This window comes from Cololabis saira, chromosome 8 (genome assembly GCF_033807715.1).
Source record: "Cololabis saira isolate AMF1-May2022 chromosome 8, fColSai1.1, whole genome shotgun sequence".
NCBI lineage: Eukaryota > Metazoa > Chordata > Actinopteri > Beloniformes > Belonidae > Cololabis > Cololabis saira.
Genome location: NC_084594.1, coordinates 29,594,403 through 29,619,510, shown reverse-complemented (window position 1 = coordinate 29,619,510; position 25,108 = coordinate 29,594,403).

Sequence of the window (25,108 nt, the reverse complement as noted above, 5' to 3'; positions counted from 1 at the left end):
GTTAATGGTGACTCTAAATGACCCTCAGCAGTGAGTGTGTGTGGTTGTGTGTACATATGGACCATACCTGTCCCGGCTGCAGCCCTGCTATTTCCCCAGAGACAGGGGGGAGAGGTTCCAGGGGATTGCTGTAATCCTCAATTGGAGTAAGCAGGCATAGCTTAGCGATGGATGGAAGGAAAGTGTTGCTGGTCTATCGCAAAGGCTAATGTAGTCATCTTGTAATAACTAGAATGAGTCAAAAACACCATAACATATGGTGGGATATTCATGGGTTTTTGTTTGTCAAATTTTCTCTTAGTTGGAAATATTTTTTTTCCGTGTGCGACATCAGCTTTGAACATTTACATTAAACTAACAAAACTTGGTGAATTAAAGAAGCAAGTTTGTTGGAGGTAGATACATCTGAAATGCTACTATATAGCTTTTTGTAAGAGATTAGAGGCTAAAAAGGTTAAAAGTATGGACATTTTAACAATGTGGCACATTTTAACAACTCACATAACTCCATGTTTAAAATATTTCCCAGTAAGCAATCAGTAATTAAATGTGTCTGTTGTAGCAGAGTAGAAGAACAAAGTAAAAGAATATGGAAATATTCAAGTTTAGCGACTCAGAACTCATCCAGTCAGAAGATGCAATAATGAGTTACACACTAAGTGTGACAGTTAAATCCCAAGTTTATAACAACAAAAATCTGTTGCAGCACATAGTTGTGGCACAAATAATTAACATAAAACTGCTGCCTCATCTCAAGATTATTACATATTTGATTCTTGATCACCAAACTTTTACCCTACTACTTTTCTGTTTTGACACTTTCACTTAATTGTAACCCCCCCCCCCCCCCCCCCCCACAAAAAGAAAAACTGGAAACAAAATATAAATACAGAAAAGGTGGGATTTAAGAGGACAAATAGGAAACCCATTTGGGAAGTCACACAGATAAGAACAGATGGTATAGAAAAGAGGACTAAGTGGAGAATTAATAGACGGTGAGGAGAAGTGATATGAGAAATGAGTTGCAGGCTAAACAGCCACCGTTCCTGCCCCATTTCCCCTCTCCCGTTCTCTCCTTCAGCTCTCCTCTGAATATGAGTGACTGACAGTGATGTTAAATGCCGTTTGACACCAAAGACGGAGGTGACTGTTAAGGCAGCCATCAGCCCGGGAGGTTCTCAAGTGTGTATTTTGCGTTCATGTGTCAGAATGCAGTTGTGTAATGAATTAGAGACACGGGCCCGATTAAAACGGCTGGTAATTTCTCTGGGGAGATGAGAGCCTGGAGCAGCATGAATCAAACGAGAGCCGTGATGACTCACCAACACTATCTCCTCTACTCTCAGGAAGAGATGAGGGGTGGAGAAGGCAGCGGAGAGTGTACGGCGGGCTGAAGTAAGTGATGCATAGTCAAGACGGTTTACAGGATGCTGGATTACTAAGAGGAATGCATATGTGGTCCAGAGAGGAAAGAGACACTCAAAGAGTGCTAGGTATTAGCAGGCGTGGAGAACTATAAGATAAAGGTGACAAGATGATGGGGATGGGAGGGGTGGCGAGAGTGAAAGGAAAGGTCTCAAGCATTACTAGTTTCAATCTGTTCTCACATTCCCACCCATATCTCTGGCCTCATTGCAGGTGACAGCAGCATGCCTAAATTACCTCCTGCTGGCACTCAAATTAAACAGGGCACATGGTGAGAGAGGGGGACTTTGAGAAGAAAGCGGCAGAGAGAGAGGAAGCAAAGGTGTGTGCGTGTGTGCGGATGCTTATATGAAAAGAGTGTCCGTGGTCACATTAATGCAATTTTTCTCTCGATCCCTCCATTCCCTCAGCCCAGCCCTGGATAATGAGCTAGCGAACACTCTCCCTTCCCCCCCACTGGGCCTTCCTGCTATGCACAAAAGGCTCTGATCGCTATTTTTGGAGCCCCTTTTCTCATTTATTTCCTTGATTTGGTGATGATAATAATCATTGTGGCTTGAGGTGCCATATTCAAATTAACTGCCATTCCTCCAGTGCTATCGGCCCGGCATCACCCAGCCTGCAAAAAATGTCCCTGCACCTCCACTGGCTGCTCCCTCTGCTCCTCCCCTCCCTCACCTCTCCTGGAAGCAATACAAAGACCACTGAAGCAGCGCCGGCTGATATGTTTCCTTGTTGAGCTTATTCAAATCAGGTGTTTGAAAACTAACCTTGTTTGCATTGTAATGTCGCATGGCAGAGCATACACAATTGACAATTTACTGATACCGGCCTGTAAGAGGGCCGGGTGCCGCGGCTCTGTGAATATGAAATGAATTAGATTCCCGCCTGTAGTTATTCAGATCAGAGTGTGACATGATAGCTTACATGAGTGGGTTTGAATGGAGGTCTAACTAAATAAATTTGATTTGGAAATTGTGCGTTTGGCAGATTGTGCCACTCACTGGGTGCTGCCACGGATAAAGCAAGCAGTTTATTGTACATAATAGGATGCAAGTGTCTTTACATATACATGAATTCTATTAGGTAACACGGGCACAGGAAGGAGGTACGGAAAATAGCGCACACTGAGTGCGAGTGAGGGTGTAGCGCACATCCATCAAGGATTTGAGATCCACTCCTTGTGTGTATTGTAAAAAGGAAAAAAAAAAAAGGCAATTGTGCTGCCACTCTCACTTTACCCCCCCCTCCATTTTTTTAAGCAAGAGACAAAAAAAAAGTGTTTCAATGAAAAACACCTGGGGGACACCTGTCACTGTGTGAATTCTTTGCATCTCTAAAACGTATATATGTATATATATATATATATATATGTGTGTGTGTGTGTGTGTGTGTGTGTGTGTGTGTGTGTGTGTGTGTGTGTGTGTGTGTGTGTGCATGCAGGTGTGTAGTTGGGCAACTGAGGGCTCCTTGACTTGAAATCTTGGCTGACACAAAAGCTTCTTGTCAAAATACCGATGCAAGCTGCCACAGCACAAGTGGAGTCTTACAGTTTTCAAAGAGCTAAAGGTTGGGAGAAGTAGAAAAGGTGCGACAGCCCCGGTCCGTGGTGCTTCCAGATGTGGGCATCTGTCTGTTTTATCTACATCAGCTGTGCAGCTGCTGCAGGATGATCCAGGCTGGCCGGGGCTAATGGTTGACTTGTTTTCTGGTCTAGCTGAGCTCTTAATTACATGGCTGAGATCGTTATAGCCTAATTAAAATGGTAAAACAGAAGGGAGAGAGAGACAGAGAGAGAGAGGGAGAGAGAGAGAGAGAGAGAGAGAGAGGGGAGGGAGAGTGTGTGAATGAACGAAAGAGTGGAGAGAAATTGGGTGTGAGAGTAGATGAGCACAGCTCAATCCTGTATCGTTCCCTCTCTCCCCCTTTATTAAACTGTTAGCCAACAACGCCCCCTTCTCCAAACCGCCCCAGGCTCTTTGGGTCAGTCGATGAACTGTAGCCATAATAACCAGGCCTGTATTTCAATAACTCATGTTATCACTTAACCTCTAGTCATACACATCGAGGTGGCAGAGCATGCTCCAATTGGGGAATTGAGTTGGGGGGGGGGGGGTTCTGATGATAAGGAAGCTAAATACGAAAACAAAATTACAAGCGAGTTATTGTAAGAGCCCGAGGATAGGAAAAATAAAGTTAGCATCAGAAACTAAGAAGAGGCGGGTAGGGGGAGAGGGATAGAGCGAGAGTGTAAGGACGAACAATGTTTTTGTTTTTGATTTTACGAGTATACTTTTGGGTCAATTAACAATAAAGATCAATTGATATCGCTTTATTCTTTCTTGTGTGATTTTTAGCCTGCAGTAATGAGATAAATATTTATGAAGGCAGAAAATCCCCTGCCTCTCCTCCTTGTGTCAAATGCTCATCGTGATCAAAGGCTCAGCCCAAAAACATGCGACACACTGAAAGCATCAAGGCTGTCTTGGCATTGTTTTTCTACTGTCCCAAAGCTCAAACACTGAAAACTATTCTCACAACCCTCCCCAACCCCCATGCTGTCCACGAGAGAGAGCGAGATAGAAAAAAAAAAAAAAAGCTGCAGATAGTTGTGGGACCAGCACACTGTCGCTTTAAGATAAAATATTCTATCTTCTACATCATAATTATCTCCTTAAGGTAAAAATATTAGCATATCCACCAATCTTATTATCTGAGAAATTGGCTCATTAAGTTGGCTGGCTCCCCTTGCGCCCACCTTGTTCTCCTCTGTCCATACTTCGTGAGTGCGTGAGGCTGCTGAGGGGCATTCTGACTGACAGGTACGGCGCTCTGTGGGGACTGGCCTGGGCCAGCGCGAGCTGATGGGACAGCGCTCTCATGTCCTGTGAGAGGAGGAAAGAAGAAGAAAGCATCCTCGCTGCTGCTGCTGGAGTAAGATCTGGGAACAAACTCTCCCTTGAGACAGGAAGGGAACTGGGATGTGCCGCATGACCTAGTGTAGCTTCAATAATAGTTTCTGGTTTCAGAGTTTTCAGGGGACATTTAAGTGGTAATTGAGTGAAAACTGATCAGCATTGCTTACGGCAAGATAAAAGTTGCTGAACATGGTTTGACCTTCCTGAGTTGTGCTGACTGTGAGGGAGACACATGCCTCTGCAACCCTGCTTGAACCTGCTTGGGAATGAGGCCCAAACCCTGGACAGAGACAGTGTTCAAAGCCCAATTTAGGGTCTTAAAGAGCAAAGCATACATTTGCTTAGTAATCAGAAAGACAGGCTTTCAAAATTACATTTCCTGTGCTATTAGATATTAATGACATGCTGGAGAATAGCCCTGGCCTCTAATCTGCAGGATTTAATCCCTAGAATGAAACCTGACACCCGTGGAAGCTAATGAAATCATCCTTTTAATCCAGGGAAATGTCCCCTATAAGCCTACAGCTTTAAGAAACCACAGGAAGCACAGCGGACTGTGCAGCGGACAACACGGTACTGGATGAGTTCCTGCAGAGGAAGAAGACTGTAAGAGGTGAGACACAAAGCTTCTCAAAGTGCAGAATCTGAGACAATCAGATAGGACAAAAATGCATTATTAAAAAAAAAAATGAGAAAAAGACCTGGAGGTGGCAAAAATACAGAGTGTGATTAAAGATGAACCAATCTTTCTACAGAACACAAGAGATGCTACCACACAATACAGGAGCTCCCTCCCTCCCTCCCTCCCTCCCTCTCCCGTGTCTGTCTCTCTCTCTGTGTGGCTGTGTGGAATTGAGTTGTTAATTAGAATCGTGGCCGGGCCAAATGAATTCAGACCCTCTTCCTTCTGTAATGGTGCTGCAGACCCCAAGCTGGGGGCTTTAATTCTCCTCTCATCAGCCTGATGGAAAAATCACCTCACTGCCATTCAGCTCAGCTACTCATTAACCAAGCTAAGAAAAGGTGATCGGCACAATGGACAATTTTATTGTGTTTTTCCTCTTCTTTTTTTTTAAGATGGGCTTTTTTTTTGATGGCATACATATGCATATAAATCATTCTGTTAAAAGATGTGCGTGATCAAAAAATGAAATAAGAGAAGAAAAAAAATCATATAAGCAGAAATCCTACAGGCGCACACCCTGGTCCTTCGAGCCAGAGATAAAAGAAACGATGACTTACAAAATAAATGCTGATAATGAAAATGCATCAGTAGGAACCAGAATTCGTCTGTAAATGTTTGTGTACGAGTTCCTCCTGTATATGTGTGACTTCAATTGTCTAAATCCTTATAAGGGCGCAACAGCTCTACTTGTGTGTATTAACGGGCCATGTGTTAGGCATGAGGGTCGAGTTGTGATATGCTTAACAGCCAATTTACAAAGGTCAGGTGAGCGAGATCAAACGGGTGGGAAGATCACAGCTCAGACTCCTAAATGAGAAACAATCATCTCTCCAAAGGTCATCCAGACACAACCAAGGATTAGAATAATACAGCGGGCCTTCTCCTCCTTATTCCTCACCTTCGACTCGTAGTGCTCCCTCTCACCAGGCGCGGTCAGGGGGAAAATATTCCAGGAAATCGTCCAATTGATTTATGATTTTACTCTTTTAGCTCATTTCCACTTTGCCAAATAATCTTGCAACTCTGACTGGCAATATCACAAAATGAGTTACTATTGAGACAAGCACGTCAATCAGAATTTTGCTCTTTGGCGTGTAAACTTATTTACTGTGGAATTTACATTTTTTTGTTTTATAATATTATAAATGTAATGATTAGCAACAGTTTTTTTTGGTTAATTCTGAAATAATTATATACATAATATATATGTATGTATATATATATATATATATATATATATATATATATATATATATATATATATATATATATATATATATATATATATATATATATATAATAACATAAAATAATAATGAAATTAAATTGCACAAATATACAAGCTTTGGTAAGAATTAGCTTCATATACTTTTTGATTTTTTTTTCTTTTCATTTCTTTTTTTTTTACTTTTACAGTTACTTATTTTCAGAGTATTTAAATATTTAAAAATCAAGACAATTATAAAAATGGTTGAAGGGTATGGAAAGCGTCGGCAGAGGCATAACTGCACCCTGCAGAGATGAGCAGACTCACCGTGCAGCAGCAACAGGGGGCAGTATTGGGTCATACTAAACACCCCACTCTGTCCATCTCTCTTTCTCTCTCTCTCTCTCTCTCTGGCCGGAGTCCAGTCGCGCCACCTTTCAGGATTAATTACACTTTTTCAATTAATGTTCTAATGAGAGCTGCTGGTGTAGAAGTCTGATAAGGCACTTAGCGAGTGAATGACAGACAGACAGACAGACACGCAGGCAGAGAGATGCGCTGACTAGAATGATTGATCAGACATGCAGAAGCTGATGGATTTGATACAGTGTAGTTTGTTGCAGAGATCGGGTGGAACAAAAGCTGATTTTGGTCAAAAAAAGTAAACAAACACACCCTGACCCAACACGTGTAGAGGCTAAAAACGCTCAAACAGTATGTTGGGATCAGGATGCTCTCACAACTGGGTTTCCATGGTAATGAACTCAATCAGCATAGGAAGGGACCTGCCATGCACACACATAAACACACAAACACACACACACGCACACACACACACTAACTCTTTGGACACACACCATGGGGCCTGTCAAGTATAAATTAGTGCAGTTGATGTGTCACGAGATGCCCCCGAAGGTCATTAATTGGTCAGTGATTGGAAGTCGGCGTGTCATTTATGTGAGCATAATTTGCATAAGGCAGTCCACTACATTACCCTCAAGAAGCATTTTACACATTCCATATGGTGAAGCTTGATAACTTGGGCTTCCTTTGATTATTTTCAACTGGATACATAGTTGAGTTCCAGCAATGACACAAAGTCATAGCTCAAGGCCAAATGTTTATTCAAAAATTATTATTTATATTTGATATACTCTCATTAGAATTAAAATATATGTATATATTAGGAGGCTCTGTGTCTTAACTGCGTGACGTACGGACGGTGAGATTCTTCTTTTTAGTACACATGGGCAGTTTTGTGCATCACAATGCATTCACGTTATCACTTTAAATTTAGTCAAGGAGAGAATGAGCACATTTTGAACGGAGAGAAATGAAAATCAATGGAGATCTAATAAATCTTAAAGGAGCCCATTGTGAAAGAGCCTGAACCAGATTGAAGGTTAAAGGGGAGGAAGGAAAAAGGAAAAATCCCTGACTTTTTCACAGACATCCTTTTGAAAGAGTGGAGCCTGACGGTTCGGGGAGGACAAAGGAAAAGATAGCGTGTGGGCGAGTGTGTGGATGTGTGAAAGAGTGTGTAAGAAAGAAAGAGATTAAATAAAATAGGAGAGTGTGGAAATATAGTTTTAATTTAAAGAAACACTGTAGTGGTTCTTACTCTCACTAATCAGAACAAACCATTCTGTTACATTCTGCACTTTCACAGATAATCCAAATTAATAGTGTCTTGTCTGTATATGCATTAGTCCGTATATGCATTAGTTAAGAGTTTGCTAAATTAGAATACCATTCTCTCTCATGTACTTACACCAAAGGAGAATATGAAAGTATGAATGTGTGAGATTACTTTTCTCTCCGCTGCTGCTTCTCTCTCTCTCTCTCTCACTCACATATACATGCACACATAAGCACACACTCATTCACTCACTTCCTGTCTCCCCCATTTCATTCTCCTCCTCCCTTTGACTCTCTCCCCTTCTCCGTCTCATTGCCCCATAACCACAGAGAGATGAGTTCAAGCCACCATTAAAGCGTTAAAAATTTAAATATATATAAAAAAAATCTTAACGCTCTTTTTAATTAAAAAGGATCCTAATAATCCACATCATATTATACGTCGCAGATTCATCGGTCAATTTAATAACAGTGAGGCTTTTGGATCTTAATATCTCTGCTACCAGGTTTCCTTCATAACTGAGAGCCCGTGTTAATTACAGCAGAGCCTAATGGTGGGGAATATTCAGGGCCTCTCCATGTTTTGATAAATGGCTTTCCACTAAGATTTATTCCTAATTATCTCATTTGTCTTTCTCCATTACTTTTTATAGCTTAAATTTATGAAGTCATTAAGACGTTAGTGGGCCTGATAATGATTAGGAGAAGGAATTGTATGAAAGTGAATTATATGAAAATGATTATGGCTAAAGGAGTGTTTAAAATGAGAGCTGTAGAAGCCTGCGCGTGTGTATGTGTGCGTCTGTGCGTGTGAATGTGAGGTACATGCCTTTGTTTGAAGGCATGGCGTGCCCCCCCCCCCACCCCCTCTCCTTCACATCCTAACCCAGTTGAGGCTACCACCTTCCACCAGTGGAAATAAGCATAATAAAACCTCTTTGTCACTATCTCCATCCTTCTGTGTGTCTCCTCCCTGCCGGCCCGCTTCAGCTCATATCCCTGCTCCATCCATCTGCCTGGTGTGACTCTGTTAATGTTCGGTTGTGTTCTGTCTCGTGACACATGATATCATTTTGGAGCACACTTCCCAAGATATGCAAAGATATAAAATAAGTTTTTATTCCACTCCAATTCACTTGTGTTTCATTTTATTTCCTTCTGAAGATAATTACGTTTATAAAACACAATGACCCACGTCTGAGTTTTGGGGGTTTTATAAAGTAGAAACACCCTGGGATCCCTTCTCTTCGCCAACAGATACATCATTTGGTCTTAAAAAGCAAATGTGTGTGTGACAGCTGCCATTTTGAGTTTGAAAGGTATTCTTCTGGCAGATGTGCTGAGCTCCGCTCCCATCCCTGTGGCCTTACCTCCTTTCCTGTCTGTCCTCTCTCCGCCATCCTCAGCCACTGCTTCCCACCCTGGCAGGCTACGTGCCAGAGATCATAAGAGGCAGAGCAAGACCTGCTTAATTAAATAATTATTTGATTATTTAATCATCAAGATGAAGAGTGTATTTAACACCGGTGTTAATTAGCCAACATCTGGGCCAGTTAGCGGGGCCAGCCACACAGAACCAGAAAGGGATACCAAAGCACATGCCTCTCTGTCGGGTGACAGACGTCTTTTTTCTCTGCTACTCTTCCGTTAGTGATTTATGTTTTACTAAAAATGGACAAACTGAATCTGTGTCAGCTATTGTAGTGAAGAAGACACTAAAACAATGAAAGTTCACTTAAATTGTTATTATTTGTCATATTATTTCCATCGTTTGCTCGTCTGCTGTGGTAAAGAAAATACTTTGGTATGTTAAACTTCACTCAGAATTCATTCTGCTCCCCCAGGTGTGTCAACATTCATTTATCTCTCTTTTGCCTCACCCTCATGCAGTGCGGCCTCTTGCCATCAGGAGGAGCAGTGACTTCTCGTTTCACCTCAGAAGACAGATGACTTGTGTTCAATGCACAAGCTACGGACTCCAAACTGACACTAATTGTACTCTACATTGAAATTGCCTTACTTTGTTTTCTGTAGGTGCTTTTTAATCATCAAAACACACGTTGTGAACCTCACTCTCTCTCCTTTCCTTTCGGCCTTGTTCAGCATCAACACAACTATTTTAAAAGAGGTCCAATGAATGGATGGATGGATGGATGGTTGGATGGATGGATGGATGGATGGATGGATGGGTGGTGAAGAAATATATTTGTGACTCTTTTCTGATTAGGACCACTTAATCATGGCTAGCAACACTTTACACCCATGGGCAACTGGTTTCTGAGCATGGAGGGAGGGATGGAGAGGCAGGTGTACGGAGAGCCATTGAGGGGAGTGGATGTGGGAGTCCCTTTAATTGCAATCATTCAGGCAGCACTGCAGGGATCTACATGCTATGCATACAATTAGTGCTGAGGACAAGGGGAAGCATACTGCTGCTCTCCCAGATTGCTTCTTTCCCACATTGCCACAACTAAACCTCCAAATCAACCCTAAATGCACTTGATGTATATTTCTGAGCAACCTTGAAGGTTGTTTTTTTTTAAACACTCAGGCTCTTGCAGCCTGACTGCATCAGTGTGATGCTGCTCTGCTGGCAGCAGTGGCATCTTGGTTTCTGTGAGTACATGTTTGTATGCATGCTTTCTGTGTGCTGCTGAGGTTAATTGAGACACACTGCTCATCTCTGCCCTGATGGGGGTCAGAGCACAGAGGCAGATCTGCATCCCATTAATCTAACCCCAATTTATGCTGCCACACACTGTCAGTCGCAGTCCTGCATCAACACCCTTCTACTCCCTGCACACCCCCAGTCACACACATATGGTCAAAACCATTAATTTAAGCTCCAATTTGTGTTCTTCTCAGTTGCTTTGATGCGTAGCATGCAGTGTTGGTTGCACAATGGTCAAATCGCTATATGGTAAAATGATGTATTTTACTTTAGATATCAGCACTGTATGATCTACATTGTAAAGTGTAAAATGAAATCAAACGCCAAAAGAAAGGAGGAAAAGTCTAATAATTGTTCCCAGGACCACAAATTCACAATTTTTCTCATCCATGTGGCCTCTATTATTCCCGCATAAGTTACTCAGAGAACACTAGGCTGACAGGAGCTAAACCCTGCAGCACCCAGAAAAGGAGAGGCAAATTAAGCAGCTTCACTCTAACACTGAGGGACCATTAAACTCGAAACGCCTGATCTCCCTGGCTGGTTTTTCGTCTCCATCCGCTCCCTTGTTTTTCTCTCGTTTGCTCACTCTCCAGCTGGAAAGGTTAACTGTGAGAGACTCTAAGAGACACTCCAGCAGACACACAAGTGATCTTTCCTTTAATTGGCTTTTCCACTCCCCTTCTTCTCCTCTGTTCTCCCTAGCAGGTCAGCATTGTCCACTGCAAGGCCCAATAGGGGAAACGCACACACACACACAAGGGCAGTCAGGCTGAACTGAGGACTTGATGCACTGGGCAAGTTGTATGCTTCCGTACATCTTACACCTTTAAATATCTCCATCCAACCAGTCAATCTGTCGTTAGTAGAACAGAAGCAGAAGTGCTGTGTAATTGAGCTATCTCGCTCTTCATAGGCCTCCATGAATGTCCTCAGTCGTGAAGCCTCTGACACCGCTCCTCTCTGTCACTGCAAGAAGGAATGCAGGAAATTCAAAAGGTGAATGCCGACAGGAGGGGAGCTATTATCATCAGTAGTGAAGCATTTTTTTTAATCAGCAGGGAATCCTACAACCGTCCACTCTTTCCTGAAAGAGAATTTCCTAAAATGCGGTGGGATTAATACGGGAAATGGAGTTATGTAATTTAGAAATGTACCTTCGGGTGTCAGAACAATAGAAGAGATTTAGTCTACTACCGTACGTGTTTATGAGAGAGGCAATATTATTACTCCAGCGCTGGATTTCTGAGGCAAAGTTGAGCTCATGAAATAAACAACAGCATAGAAAAAAAGTTATCCAATTCTATAACTTCTCATCACATGTGAAAAAAAACCTAAAAAAAAACTTAATTGTGTTCCTCTAAACTCAATCTGGCAGCCAGCAGATCTAGATAGGAGAAAGAGAATCACAGTGTGAAATGAGCTGCACGCTACACTGACTTACCCACGGTAGCCTAGAATCAGCGCACGATGACTAGACAAGGCAATTCAGACGGGTGCACGGTGGACGCAGTTTCGTCGAATACTCTGCTTCATCTTGCTCTATGCACCAGGCCTCAACACCATTATCCCCAGGCGCAGCGTGTGAGAGGACATCATTACCAGCTGTCTACAGAACTGCCTCTTTCCAGTATCTTTGCCGACACCACCCTATCTGCCGGTCCAATCCAAGGAGAACCGGAGCCGGCCGGCAACTGAGAACAGCCTCATTCCCACCTGTCACAGGAACAGATAGAAGGCTGCGATAGCTGCAGCCCACTGGTGGTTACCGGCCAGGCGGATAATGGACTGAGGCTCATGACTCATTAAGTCAAAAGTTCAGATATTCAGTCCCAACTTGACTTAAAAGACTTCCTGAGATCCATTTAATCACAGCTGTGTTGAGGTGGTGTTGCTGGCTTATACTGTAGGCTTCAAGTTTAAAGTGCATTTATTGGGATCATACTAAAGAGGCACTTTAGCAAGAAAAGGATAATAATGTGTAAAAACTGAAATAGTATCCTGTATTCATGTGGTTATGTTTGAACAGTTGAATTAGCCTTGATGATGGTGACATGTGCTTATATTAATTGGTTCTCCTTGATTAGACATCCAAAGTCTCTGCTGATCCATTGAGTAGATGATTAGGTCAAGAGCTTGATTGCAAGCAGGTCTGAAGGCCAGCTCAGAGTAGAGCACGTGTTTATGAGAATGAATCCATGCATCCGTTCTCTCGACCCACTTCATCAGGGGTCACAGGTAGGGGGTCTGGAACGTATATACCAGCTGTCACCAGGCGAGACGTGGGTTACAACCTTCTACAGGACCACGCAGAGAACCAACCAACTAATCAGTTAAAAATCACAGATAACATCTAACACGCAGGCACGGGAAGAACACACAGTTTCCAAACAGAAAGGCTCCACCTGAGACCAGTGGTGGACAGTAACGGAGTAAATTTACTTGAGTACTGTACTTAAGTACGTATCCAGAGGATTTGTTCTTTACTTGAGTATTAGATTTATTTGGTACTTATTACTCTTACTTGAATACATTTCCAAGACAAATATTTTTACTTTTACTCGAGTAAATTTCTAGGAAGGCTGAAAAGTACTCGTTACTTTCAGGTCTTCTCTTTTTTCTTCTTCCCTAAAATCCTATTGGACACAAGCTGTTTTTGTCAAAGGAGGAGACCTATCACAGTGCACGCTCTCCACTGGGATGTACGTAAAGCAGAAATACGTCAAGCCTCCTCAAAACCATACCGCCAAAGTAGCCTGCGTTTGTCAAGACAGAGCCGCAACAATTAATTTAGAAAAAATATAGTAATTTACTGATGTGGAAAATAAGAAATTTACTCTTACTCTTACTCTTACGTTTACTTAAAGTAAATTTAAAAGCATTTACTTTTGGATACTTAAGTACCTTTAAAAGCAAGTACTTGTCTACTTTTACTCGAGTAATATTTTGACTGAGCTACTTTTACTTGTAACGGAGTAAATTTTGACCAGTAGTATTTGTACTCTTACTCAAGTACTGGGGTCGAGTACTCTGTCCACCTCTGCCTGAGACACAAAGCAATAACCTTCTTGCTGTAAGACGCGGCACTGGGACATGAACGTCTCCACCCGTTTTGAATGGTTGATTATGCAAATCACTTTCAACCAAGGTGCTGGATGGACAGCTTGCCCTGCCACAAGACAGACATTGCAATTGAGCAGATGTGACCATCCTCCAGATTTTCTAAGGAGAATATAGATCAATAGTCAATCAAAGGCCAGTATTCTGTAAAGATCAGCGAGGTATAAGCCTTACATGCCACTGCATAAGCTTTGTATAGTGAAGGGTGGAAGTACAACAAATTATCCTTTAGTTTGAACAATTCTTCTTTAAAATCTGAATGAATCGTTTGCAGCATGGACTTAAAGAACAGTGCTTGCCATTGTTGTCTTCTGATGGAAATCTGTGACGTGTTGCAGATCGATTGAGTTTGAAAGCTGTCTTCTCCCTATGGTTAACTTATGGCAGCAGGTGGGCAACCATACAAAACCAACATGCAGTACGAGGAAATGGGCTTTGAGGTTGTCATGGTAATAAGAGCTTTGTGACCCAAACAGTCCCAGGGATATTACGCTGGCCCATGCTGCCGGTCGTGTCTTGACCCTCCGCCTCCACTTCACACTTTCTGAAGTGCAGGTCTTGCACTGAAATCAACTGGACCAGATCTTTTTGAACTTTTGGCATGTCACCCACTAACACGGCTGTTGCTGCATCCTCTTTTCTTGCAGTCTCAAATGCTCACAGTCAAAAACAATGGCCCTAGAACCTATGTCTGATGAAAGACAGGAAGCGAGTGTTTATTTGACGAGTCGCTCTTTCCTCCATGCTCTCTGAAGGCAACCAACCCTCTAATCATCATGTGTGTTTCTGGAATTCACCTTCCCGTAAAAAACTTTGGATATAATTGTTCCTGAAAGCTTTTCTCTCTTTATTTTACTTATTCTCTCTCATTTTGGTCTCAGCGTTTAATGGCAATCATGTTTTGTTAACAGATTTGACCTTTAATGGACCCCCCACTTTCTTTTTTAGTTTTTCTCTCTCAGGATGACCCGGTGCATGTGCTCACTTTGAGTTTTTCACCTGGCAAACCGTGGCTCCAGTTCTGCAGTAGGTAATTGGTGAAGCAGACAGTACTCCACGTACAGAAGCCAAACACCGACGAGGCAGAAAGGCTGTTTAGACCTGAGATGTTGACTCGTTACCGCTGCGTTCTGTGTGTGCGTGTATGTCCACGTATGTGTGCGCAAGGACAAGGCTGTGGTCTGTGCTCCCTGTTTGCTTAAGGTGGCATGAGTCAGCTCAGCTCAAAACAGGAGTCTGTTTTCGTGTGGCCTGCCAACTGCCTGCCTGACATTTAGCTAGCTTTCTCTTTCACACCTTCTTGCACACAAACATACTAGTGCACGCAGGCTCGTGCACTTGGCAGCAAAGCAAGAGTGGATTCAAGCAAAACCTCTCATCTCTCCATCCACCCAATGTTCACTTTTCAGCTTCAGTCATTTTTCTTAGATCAAATATCCACCAAACCTTATAATAAGTAAACAGTTTCTGCTAACGTCCATACGATTCCATATGAGATCAGGCTTTTCAAACAGTCTTGTGAAAAACTTTCTATCTCATATTTTCATCATGTCTTTTTTTGTCTGTGTAAAAACATTGTAAAACAAATCATCTGAACATATTAGGTCTTATTATTAAACAAAGGCCAGAATATAAGCAAATTACACCTTTTTATATCACCATTCCTCAGAAAATAATTGAGAAAAATGTTGTGGGTAATATCAAAAACTGCTGCTTCCAAAGGATTTAAGTGCGTCATTTAAAAGCAAGTGCTACTATTCATCGGGGCTTAGCAGGTGTGGAGACCTCTACAAACACGGTGTGGATGTGGATCTGCAGTCTGTTGCATCATGGAGGTACTTAAGATTGCTCATGTGATTTCCTATTTATTTTTCTGAAAAAAAGCTATAGGTTGTGTTGGTCTAAGGTTGTATTTTCAATACAGAATACAAAGAGCCCCTATCAACAGTTTTTCTTTTTCTTTTGCTAATGTTTTTATACACACAGACAAACAAATGATTGGATTAAAAGTGGCTACTAACTCCTGCACACTAATGTATTAATGTAAAGGCCAGTTTAGCATGAGACAAAAGGTACGGGATGAGATGTTGTAATGAGACGGGGCACTTTGGCAATAAGGGGAAGTTGAGAGAAAATCTTGGTCTGAATTGGTTTGGTATCAGGGATGGGAGTATCTAGATGTCAGAGGGGGGAGTCTGGGGCTCCGCTGGTTAAGTGGGCACACGATTTACAGAGGATGTGTGGCTCCTTACGTGTCCTCCCCCTCTCTTTACCCAAGTTTCCTGTCTAGACACTTTCAAAATAAAGTCCATTACACAAAATAAAATAAATAAATAAATATTAAAAAAAAAAAGGTATCTGCGTCTCTTTGTTCCACATGTTCCTTAAAGTAACGCTGATGTTTATGAGAAGCTGGAAGGGTTTGAGTAAAGGCCAGATGTTGCAAAGTGAAACCACTAGGGTCCCATGTCTATTCTTCTCTACTTCTCTTTAGTTTTTGTCACCTCACCTCATGATCCTCTCCTGAGAGACATGCTCCTTTTTTGTACAGAATAGTATTTCTGTCAGCCCCATGCATGTTTGCTTCTGTAAATACATATTCCCCAATATGTAACCATACCTGACAAATACACAATTTACTCCTGATTTAGAAAGAATTCTAAAAAACTAAACAGGAACCAGATGTATTTAGTGATTTCCAAGCCTTCTGGAAACTAAAGCAGGATGTTACTGAACAGTTATTTAAGATGCACGTGTTTAGTAGATACAAATGAGGTCAGGGCTGAGAGGAGAAAATACCCATCCGCCTGTTCGCCTGTCCATCCATCCATCCATCCAACCATCCATCCATCCCTGAACAGATCACCAGCCCATCATAGAGCAGAGTTTGTATTGAAAAAGGAGTAGCTGTTTTTAAACTTTTTATAATGATTTAGTTAATTTGACCTAATACCAGACTACACTTGATCAGGATAAAAGAATATGATCACAAACATCAAGCATCTACTGTGCAACCTTGAATCTCCTACCCAGGCAGTTTCACAACCATTGGCACCTTGATTCATACGGCCAAAACCAGGTAAACAACTGGCAGTGCCAACGACCGTGGGTCCTTTGATTGGACAAAAACTCAAAGGGTCCAGAGTAGTGAAGGAACTCCAGTCTTGTCAAACTGATAATGGATTGTGGATGGAAGGTGAAACATCTTCAAGAACAAAGAAAAGGAAATCCACCACGTGGACCTAAATAACTAAGAGTCTATGCCTGTATAAAAAAGAAAAGGGAGACACAAATATTAAAATATATTAGTCGCTGTAGCTATTACACATTTTCATGTGAGGCTGAGCTGTCGCATCACTGCCTTATGAATGAAAGAGTTCACTGTTGAAAATAGGCAACACCCTATGTTATAATTATACTTTTTCTTTTTGTCTTTTCAGATTTGTTTGGCATGTTTCTCTCCCTCAAGTACACACAGTAATCATATGATCCCCAAAAGACTCCTTTTTGCTCCAGTGTGTCGCCCCAGGAATTTGGCTTTTGGCTACCCATGGCTACTTAATTCAATGTGAAAACAAGCTGAGGAAATTAGCACAGATTAATCATGATATTTTAAAATAAATTATAATGTCAGCTGCGTGGGCTTGAATGTTTTCATAGGGCCATGGGTGAATCATCATCAGACCGAAAACACAAAACGTACAGCAACTAAACAGTAGGAATACTCCTAGCTAACCCAGAGCCAACATTTAGGCAGCATTTTTTTGCATTTGTGCCAGCACTGAATTTCTGGCATCTCCCACCCACACAGATGAAAGCCAACTCTTAAGTGGCAATGTCTACTCCGAGTGCACCTCCCCTGTCTGACACAGGAGCTCTGCTCTGCAGAAGGAGAGGAGAGCCAAAAGCTGTGAAGGAGCTAATGCGTGTGCACGTATGCGTTTGGTAACACTCCTCCATCTTTCAATTTCTCAAATTTTTTTAATCATTTGCCTTCCTCTCGCTTCATGCTGAATTCACAAGCAGCTGGGGTGGATAAAGCATTTTAATCATCCCCACCTGATTTGCTTTAAACTCGCATTTGAGTTGAGGCGAGGGTAAAGTTACAGTTGTGGTTGGAATTAGCTAGAGCAATCGTAGCCAGTGGAGTGGGAAGGGTTTTTTTTTTTTTTTTTTTTTTTTTTGTTTCTTGTTTTTTTGTTTTTTAACCTCAAATCCAGCAATTCAGTCACGTGCATTGTCTTTCCCCGGCACTGTGGAGTCTCTTTCGTTCAACTTGTAATAGCCTGATTTTCCATAACTTACTGTTGATGATGTTAGGAAACCAGTAGACACATATGACCTTTATTTGTAGAGGAAAATGCAGAACAATGTCCTCTTTATTGCCTTTTTTTCCTTCTGTGATATGATGCTCTTTTAAGTAAAAAGCACAAATTTTGATACATTGCACAGTGCCAATATAAGAGTCAGCCACAGGGTTAAATAAAAGTGGTTAGGGTATACATATTCAGGGAAGGTCTGTTATTCCTTACGTGTATATGACATAACATGACACACAGTAAACAAGAAACAAGATTTGCTGCTGTGCTCCTGGTGTGTTATGTTGTGTCATGAAAACAGGCTGTTTTGTTGAGGCAAAGATAAAGGGACAAATAAGCCACAGACATCACTGGAGAGATATTGTCTCTCCAGTGTGTCCTGGGTCTGCCTCGGGCCTCCTCCCACTTCAACATATCCAAAAGAAGTCCCGAGGGAGGAGTCCAGGAGGCGTACTAACCAGAGCTGCAAACCACCTCAGCTGACTCTGCTCAATTTGAAGAATAAGTGACTTTCTTCCAAGTCCTGAAGGACTGAACTTCTCTCCTTATCTCTAAGGGAAAATCCAGCTAGGTGGTGGAGGAAACTCAAGCCATGTCTTCAAGGAAACGGAAACCAGATCACCATATCAGATTGATCAAAAAATTCCAGGTCTATGCCACGTACATACAGTCATTAAAGAAAATGACTTTACGCTGTCTTAGAGCAAAATCTTTCAGGTGATTCATCAGTGATTCATTATCCAAGGGATGCTTGCACAGCAGAGGGGTCCAGCTCACTCGATTAATCAATCTGTCATCGTCTCATAAGAAAGATATATGGTCATTGTTCAACAGAGCAGAGATAAAGTAAGGGGGAGGGTTTGTGGTGGCATTGGACGTAGACATTTGTAATGAGAGCATCGCTCCAGCCACAGAGTGGGAGTCAGGGTCCATGGTGATTTTTCTCTTGACAGAAAACATAAAGCAACCAGTTCTCCATTTGAGAGTCCTTCTCCTGCTTTATCTAGTATGGAAAGCTTTTCATTGTCACACCTCTCCTGCTGCAGCTCATATTGAAACACATATCAGTTGGTCTGGGAGATTTTTTTAAAAGTCCCACGCATGCTAATGGCGATCTATCCATATCCCACTCTTCCTCCTTCCCGCTGCAAAGGCCTCCGGCTCTGCCGTTGCTCTTCTGTCCCAGAGACCCGAACAGAAACAAATGCCTCAATCCAGCCAGTACTGCATGTTTTCGTGCAAATGTACGTGTGTAAGGGAGTGTGTATTTCATGGAAGCTGATTGAGTTGTGGTTCCCTCAATAGTCCTGCAGTGGTCGTAACTTGATACAGCACACGCACATTTTTGTTGCTGATCCAAACTTGTCTTCCTGCCATGATTTTCAGTTCAGTTCAACTTGTTGTACAACACTACAGAGTACTGTTAAAGAGAAGAAAATGCAATCAGCATCTAATGAATATGTTGCAGCACGCTATTGACCATGACATTGATTTATAGGTAGATGTGCCTTTATTTCAGTATTTTAATAGCCTCAAATAATATTTCAGCTTTGTTTTTTTTTTCCTGAAAATTTCATTTTGGCACCAGTTAATCACCACAAAATCTTCCAAATGTTGTGTCATATGGTCTTTTCTCTTGAATGCCATCTTGTCCCATGTCGCTGCCAAATGACTTTTATGTAGAAAAGAGGCTGCTTTGTATGAAGTTGTTGGTAAATGTTCTATTGACTCAAGCATCTGCTACTAAAGAGCTCACTTACCCTGTACTTTACAGCCAGTGATTATATCACAAATTTCTGCTTGTTATCAACTCATACTTTCACTCCATTGTCCATGTGTGATGCTTTGAACTGTCTAAAGTTGAATGGGCTGGATTGATGAGTGTGTTTTGTAGTTTTTTCAGATGTACCATTCCTATCTGATTCATAATCACCAATTGATGCAAAGATGGAGCGGTCAGTTGCGTAATAACAAAACCAGTTAAGAACAGTGTCTGGAAGATAATGTTTTACACAATGAAGTAGAATTGAAGGTGAGGTGAAAGGCTGCCATAATGGAGGCTTTATGATTGCCTGTGCCGATTTTAAGATCATTAGCATTACCCTAATCAAGGCAGTTTTGATGATGTGGTCGGCTTTAAAACTAGATGGGTAAACCTAAACCAACTGATACTGGAAAGATACAAACATAATTAAAGCTGCAAGCAGCGATGAACGGGCCCTCACGCGTGCAATTTTCACCAATAAAAGAACTCAAAACTAAGTCCGATGACACCACCCATGACTCTTTATGTCAAACCATTCAGAAGTTATGGCAGAAAATAGGAACTATCAAATATCGACCAATCAGATGAAGGGGGGGGGGGGCACGCTTTTTGGCGTCTTTTTGGCCGCATTAACGGCCGAAGAAATGGCATAAATTGCGCCAAAATTACACGATTAATTCAAAATGGCCAACTTCCTGTTCGGTTTCGGTCATGGTGCCAAGAGACTTTTCTTTAAGTTGCGACATGATGCAGGTGTGTACCGATTTTTGTGCATGTAGGTCAAACTGTATTGTGGGGCTTGAGGCACGAAGTTTTCTAGGGGGCGCTGTTGAGCCATTAGGCCACACTCATTCATGCAAACCATTAAATATAACATTTTTTGTCAGGCCTGGCTTGCGTGCAAAATTTGGTGACTTTTGGGGCACGTTTAGGGGGGCAAAAAGGCCCTCATTTCGTCTGAAAAATAAAAAGGAGGAGAAAAATGAGAAGAACAAGAAAAAAAAACGAGAAAAATTCCTACAAATACAATAGGGCCTTCGCACTGTCAGTGCTTGGGCCCTAATTATCGGTAATGAATCTTTTCAAGTATGGGAGGTTAGAAATTGTTATGTAGTTGGTAGTTGTTGCAGAAATGAAGTGCTGCACCACTTTCTGTAACTAATAAGACTTAATCAGGGTGAAGTTGGTGGCAATATGGGATTCAGGGAAAATATGAAACAAAAAACGGTTACTTTCATCCACAGAGATAGCCACAATTGTATTGGAAACTTGGATGAGACCTACATGGCAAATTCACCACATTATTGGTGAAATTCAGTGGAAATTAATCTAGTTAGATTTACAGTTTTATCACATTTTCTAAACACCAATTTGGAGCCATTTAAAATTTCCAAGATAATATGAGAAAAAAATTATGGTAGGCTGTTTAGATGTTTAGATACTTAAATTTTTTTGTTATATTTACTGATCTTTAGAAATAAGATTACTAACTTACAGCTTGGGTAGCACGGTGGCTTGGTGGTTAGAATGGTTGTATCATACGGTAGCATGAAGGTGTCTGGTTCCTCAAGTCCTGGCAGGGGTCTTATGTTCCCCATGTGCTTGTGTGGGTTTTCTCCAGCTTCCTCCCACAGTTAAAAAAAACCTGTGTGTCAGGTTAACTGGTTATTCTAAATTGTCCATAGAAGTGAGTGTGTGTTTTTGTTTGTCTACATGTGGATCTGCGATGGATTGGTGACCTGTTCAGTGTGTCTTCTCCCCTAAGAGAGCTGTGATAGGCTCCCTATCCCCCTGACCCTGAATAGGAATAAGCTAGCATAGATAATGGTGATCAAAGGTTTTTTGTTTTAAAAATTAATTTAGTTTAAATAAATGCTACATCATCCATGTTGCATGTCACTGAGGAGTTATGAACGAGATCGTCACGTGAAAATGGTCAAGTTCAGAGAAGACTGCGACCTTTTACATCTAACAGAGATATCTTTAGATATTAAACTGTCAGCAGAAATAGTCTAGTGTGTATTTTGGGGTTCCCTCAAGGCCTTTGGAAATAGAAAAAGAGTGTTACCTATAGGCCCAACAGTTTGTTGTATGAGCTCAGAAGCTGATAACACATTAATAGTCGTAGTCTCTCTCTCTCTCTCTCTCTCTCTCTCTCTCTCTCTCTCTCTCTCTCTCTCTCTCTCTCTCTCTCTATATATATATATATATATATATACACTATATGTGTGCGTGTACTCGTACAGTTGTACATCTGTTTGCTCTAAATGTTATTTCCGTCACCGTCCTTCGCTCCCCTGTGTGTCATTAGCATTCATGTGGTTGTTTAGCAGCCCATCAACCAGGGGATGGTCATGAGTCATCATTTATTGACAAACAGCAATTGTTTTCTGTTAATCTAAGCAAATTCCTTTTGGATAAACAAATAATAATTATACAGATAGACAAATATACAGTAGAGATGAGTTGAGGCCGTTGGAGAACAGTGAACTCATTCATGTCCAATGTTTTATCTGCTCTACATCGGCGAAACGAAAACAGTGGTGTGAACGGTGGTAGTGTATGAGACCACTGCACCAAAGTCAGCCAAGTACAAGACGCCCACAACACAGATTTCACAAACACAGATTTCTTAAAGGGATTGTGACATGAAAAACACATTTTTCTTGATATTTTGTGTTTAGTTGGGTGTCTTGACATCAATTACACCCAAAAAAAACGAACTTTTAACATTCAGTGTATTGTGTGCTTTCTGGGAATTTCCGCATAATTGTGCAGAAACGGCGCATCTGGTTGGGTGGCGGACCGTTACGTAAATGGAGGATGGGGGGGGGGATTTGGGAGGAGGAGCGCAGAATTTATGCCATTTCAAAAAAAGCCAGGCATGGAGTACTGGAGTGAAGTTTTTCTTGTTACACCCTTTTAGACACATTTGAGGGATATTGGCCAAGACTTTTAATAGTGTTAAAAGCATGTTAAAAATTATGTCACAATACCTTTAATAAAGGCAACTCGCAAACAGAAAAAGTAAAGTTAGAAATTAAAAAATAGATTAAGTGATTAAAAAACATAACGCCCTAAATATGCCTGTAATTAATTAATCACAATTAACCTGCTAATTTGACACCCCTAGATGAAACACTATTTTGGGATGTACTCCAGAACGACTGACGTTCTGCTTCACTGTGAACCTCCTCAGCAGGTGGAGAGGACCGCACCCAACACCTGTGAGTCGGCTGAGGGGCTTCATTTTCTTCTGTTTCGTTTTCTCACATTGGGTTGACCATTGAGTCCCTATGCTCAATACTGCCCCTATAACGTCCGGTGGTATTGCTCTGTTTCATCTGTAATATTAAGCATCGAGGCTCCATACCAAAAGACGGACGAAATCAGTGCAGGATACGGACAGACATCTGTTTCAAGCAGAGAGTATAATGGACCTTAACAGCTTAAATTTAATCAGCCTTAACATGATGGATTTTATCAGTTTTGTCTCACACATAAATGTATTTCTTTTGGAAAATCCAATTGTTATGACATGTGGCCTCCATCATAAAAGTTCTCCCTATTCCGTCATTCCTGAAAAATGAAAAGTAGAAGTTCTTATTATCATCCAGCCGTTAGGATTAGTAGGTTCATAACCCCGTTAAAAACCATTTGAATGTCTAAATGATCCTTTTCCATGGCGTTGATGTTTGAACTATAGAAGTTTCCATTCAAGAGCTCTCATAATGGTAAAAATGGATAGAAGGATACAAGCTTAGTAATGCAATAATGTCTTAATGAATGGTAAATAAGCTTTGTTAATCTATCATTTTTAATATGTCACTTAAAGCGCTTTACATTTAGATAACGAGCCACGGTGGTCTTTCCCCAAGTAAAAACTGTCTCACCTGTATATAACAATTAACAGGTGGCATTTATCACTAACAACACACATAGAAAATTATATTGAACACATTGCTGCTGCACAAGTTCGTGGGAAGTTAATCCCCGTACCAATATTCATTAATTTGATCATGGTTAGCAGCTGCTTGATGAAGACACAGTAGAATAATGACACTCCTGTAACGCGATATCTAATCCCATACATGGAAGTCCCATTGCTTACTCACAAGCAACTACATCACCGCAAAGGTGGGGTGAACCAGTTTGTACACACAAAATCATAACAGATAGTTCAGGTTAACTAATGTTTACCTACTGTGTTTTGGTACATGAGATATAATGGTATTATTGCATAATAGTGTTATTATATAATAGGTATATATGAGTATGTATATATATATATATATATATATATATATATATATATATATATATATATATATATATATATATATATATATATATATATATATATATATATGTGTGTGTGAATATACAGTAATACAGAATTGATTGGTATTATATAATAGGTATTCATATATATATATGTATATATTAGGTATATGTGGGGATGATATAGTTGACTTGGTTTCTGTTCTTGTCTTGATCTTAAAATATCTTGATTTTGTATATATATATATTTTTTTCTTCTTGCTCTTATTCTGTATTTTTTAATTTTTTTAAGTTATTTTCTCTATTTGTTTTCTTTTGTATTGCATTATTTTGTTAAGACCCCAGGAAGAATAGCTTCAATTTCTGCTGCAGCTAATGGGGATCTCAATAAACAATAAACAACAATAAACAATAAACCTACATGTACAAAATATACAGAAAACGTGACACTAAAAATATAATTCATTTATTACTTACTGCACAGAAACCTCACAGATATATAAGTACTTATATCTTATCTCTAAATACATTTTAGATTAAATATGTTTTAGTGAAGCAGTGGGGGTTGTGGGTTAATGATTTGTGTGCACGGCCAAAAAATGGTAGAAAGTAAAATTATATTTGAGTTTTTAACAGAATTTATTTTTTACAACTGTCGCGAGTGCCAAAAAGTTATTTTGTTGCCCCAGAAATGTTGCACTGAATCATCTTAAAGTAAGCTGCCAAAATGTTGCACATATGAAAGGTACAGAAGTGAGCGGACTGAAAAGGAATGCATAATAACGGACTGTGTAATAGAGGTCCTGGAAAAACATTGAACAATAACCCTTACAGATGCAGCCACACATGAAGGTTACGCGATTGTCGTTGCATACAATAATCACATCAGAAAAGTATCAGGCATTTTGTATGAGTTCCATGTCTGTTGTGGCATTGCTTTGACCCACTATTAATAGTAAATTGAGTATTCCCTTCTTTAGGTGTCTTTTTGACTTCAGTGGAGAGAGGTTTGGCAAAAGCCAAGGGCGAGTGTCTTGTCATGTCAGGGGTATTAATTTATGATTTCTATCCCAGCTTCT